Genomic DNA, 3,930 nt, shown 5'->3' with positions numbered 1-3,930 from the left:
CAATATAAAACAGAACTATCAACTATTCATAATATATATCTCGAGAAAGTTCAGAACACTTGCCTGATATTAGCTTGCTATACTTCACTAACTTCCAATCACAATCTCCTATTCCTCGACTACTTGCTTCCCTTTCCTACACCTTGCCTCTTCTGCTCACATATCATAAGTATCTATCAATACTCAACTCATACGATTCTATTCGGTATACACTTCTATCTACCCTTCGTTTTACCCAAATCCGATTAACGGATTGAAAGTTATGCTAAAAACAAGTAAACACTGATCACATAGACCGACAGTCAAACAAACAAGTCACATATAACACATCGCACGTCAAATAATTAATGAAACTTCATTTAAAAGGAAGTCTCGGGTCATAAACAGTCTTTCGGGTATTTAATATGATTTTTAAAATATTTTTCGGAATTTAAACGGGCCGTTGAACCATTTTTGAAACAATAAACAGGGTTTGATTGGCCAAATCTGGCTTCAAGATAATTTTATAATAATTATCGAGCCTTGAAAACGATTTAAAATAATATTTTAAAGCTCGAAACTATTTTTCGGAATTTTTAAATCAAAAATAAATAATTAAATCTAATTAAATAATTAATTAAAATCAATTAATAATTAATTAAATCAATTAATTTTTGAATTAATTGACCAATTAACTGATTAATTATTAACTAAAATTAATTAACTAATTAATTCAGATTTATTTTAGAATTAAAAATAATTTTTGGAATTAAAATAATAATTTTTGGAATTTTTAATAATTAAAAATGAATTTTTATAATTAAAATAAATAGGAAATATGATTTTTAAATAATTTATAAACAGGAATCCTATTTTTGCAATGCTTACAAACTACAGGGACTAAACTGGATCTCTTTCAAAACTACAGGGGCCTGTTTGCAATTTTGCGAGCCCCGTCGTCGACTACGCCGGAGTGTGACCGGAGAACACGATTCCGGCCACCTCAGGCCACCACATTCTCCAGAATTAAAGTATGGACCACCAGGAACTTATACCAGCAATCAAAACACACAACCTATTCATGAATTGGCCGGAAAATGGTCGAGAAGTTCGCCGGTTTCCGGTGAACTTGTTTGCTTCGATTTGAGCAAACCACGAATCGTCAGTTGTTGAAATATACATGAATCGATTGCAAATTCAACAAGGAATATGATGCAATCAACAAAATCATCTAATAACCTCTAGAACAGAAACCCCTAAATTCCAATTAAGAACATTCATACGGGCTATAAACCCTAATTTCAAAATTTGAAAATTAAACTCAATTTTGAACATGTTATTGAACTCCAAATCAGTCATATAATATATCAAAATCATCAGGAAGAAAAGTTCTACAACATGCAATCATCAAATCATCCAAACAACCATCCAAACAAAAATTCATAATTTTAATCAAAATAATTCAAAAATAAATAAAAATATAGAAATTAAACCTTGATTTCTGCAGTAAAACGAGTTGTGGAATCTGAAAGTACACTCCAAATCCTTCATTTTGGTTACTCCAACTTTCCCAACCGATTTTAATAACACCTTGAAACTGTAGTTTGATTCTCAGAAGGTTTTATGAAATTAGGGTTTTTCTCTGGAAACTTCTATAATTACTGTTTGCAAATGATTTTCGGTATGAAATAAAATATGGTAAAGGCTATTTATATTTACGGAAAATTAGTATCCCATTGGATCATTCCGGATATAAAATAGTACGTTTATTTATAAAAACAGATCCAAACGGTACCGGTTTTCGAGATAATTATCCAAATCTGTATAATTTGTACTGCGATCTTGGTCTCAGCGCCTGGTTACACGTACTACCAGGTGATAATTATAATAGTTTAATAAAAAGATCTCGTTTATCGCAAATACGAGTTTTATTGATTTACCGAAATGAATTTTGTATCGAAAATATTGCGTCGGGACCCGCACAGGACAAACCGTACGCCGGATCGAAAAAGTCAAAACATGGAAAATGCTCGGAATATTGCAATTAGGTTAGGAATTTGTTTTCGGAAGAGTTTTGGGTTATTAAAATATAAAAACGGGTAAAGTCGACTGGTTCCCGATTATATAAAATAGTTTATAAATACTCGGAAAAAGAATTTATAAAATCCATAAATTTCCTATAAAATCATAAATCATCATAAAAATAAATAGGAAGATATGATAATTATCTATATTTTATTTTGGACATATAAAAATTAAAATACTCAATTTATATTATTTTTAAACATCCAAACACATATACCACTTAACAAATAATTCACAGAATAAATACTGAATATGCATAATATTTATTTATTAGTAAAAATAATTACACGATATATCCCAGATATTACAATTTTGATTAGGATTTGATTGTGGTGATGCTATGTGTCGCGGACACTCATTGGAAATTCAAGAGGGGATCGAACGAGTATCTCACTTTCCCTGCCTCATGCATGAATTGGTTTGCGCGTGCTTGTAATGCTTTTATTTATGCAAACATCATGCCTTCTTCTCATGTACATGATGTGACGGTGGATCATGCAAAGTTGTATGGGGGATTTTGCAGGGAGATTATGTGGATCTCGGGTCTGTTATTTATCAGGGTATTCTGCGGTTTTTGCGTAGGAGCACTACGGGGTCTATTCCTCATGCATCGATTGTGACTAAGCTTTGTGTGGCGGTGGGAGTTCATTGGCCCGCACACGAGCAGCTTCAGTTACCGAGCGCCCCCATTGACAGTTCTACGATCTTGAGCATGTAAGAGTGGTTTGGTGGGAAGGATGATGAGAAAGGGCTTGGGTACACCTATGATCATTTGGCGGAGGGTCGGCTACCCGATCAGACGTAGGCTGGAGGTTCGACTCAGGCACGCAGAGCAGCGTGGAGACATCTGATTGGTGAGCCTAATTCTTTGCAGCAACAGCAGCAGAAGGAGGCCGAGGATAGTTTTAGTTTTGGCTCGGCACAATATAGGTGCTTGACGAGGAGGATGGATGCGATGTATGACATTCAGAGCAGGTATGTGCATGATCTTACTCAGGCATTGGGTACAGCTTTTAGAGCTACGGGAGTTGACATGCAGTGTCCAGTTTTTGGAGAGGATTCTATGTACCCGCCTCCTGAAACTATACCCTTGAAGGGTGATGATCATTTTGATTCTGAGTAGGTATGCCTTGATTCCTAGATATTAAATTCATTGGGGACAGTGAAATTTTTAAGTTCGGGGGTGGTAGTTAAGGAATATTTGTGTGTGAGTCCATATAGTTGCATATTCATGATAGTTTCGTTCATATAGTTTGCATATTTGTCATATAGTTATTTGTTTTTATTTTTGTTTTTTGTTTTGCGTATTTATTATCATGTCAGTATGTTGCATATAGTTGCATTAGCATTATATCATGATCCCTTAAGTTTGCTTTTCCGATTGATTTGTGATGTTGATTCGAGTGTAGTGATATCGTATAGAGGAATGTTAAGTCCTAACGAATTGATTTGCATGCTAGAAACAAGAAATTGTTCACTAAGTCTTATAGGTTGCTTGAGTGCTAGATCATGATCATGGCTTGTTTATTTGTCGTGGTTTAATCACTTGTTTATGTCTAGAATTTATGTTATTCTCTTAGTGACAAAGTAACATGGATTTTTAAAATTGGAGAAAAACATTGGATTTCAATGCTAGTTTTAGCTAGATGTTAAATGGCTAGTAGCCGGCTCATATTTATATGAGTAGTCTAGGGTTGAGCGAGATGGAGTGAAACGCACTCGTTCAGAAATTGTGAAAAAAATAGAAAAAAAAGAACAAGAAAAAGAAAAAAACATATGTGTTATGCATAATTGATCACGAGTGGGCTCTTTAATACATGAGTTATTAAGTTCTAGGGGACTTTGTGCCTAGCGACCTAACGTTTT

The sequence above is a fragment of the Apium graveolens genome, unplaced genomic scaffold (assembly GCF_009905375.1).
Source record: "Apium graveolens cultivar Ventura unplaced genomic scaffold, ASM990537v1 ctg5982, whole genome shotgun sequence".
NCBI lineage: Eukaryota > Viridiplantae > Streptophyta > Magnoliopsida > Apiales > Apiaceae > Apium > Apium graveolens.
Note: the sequence above shows the minus strand (reverse complement) of the source record.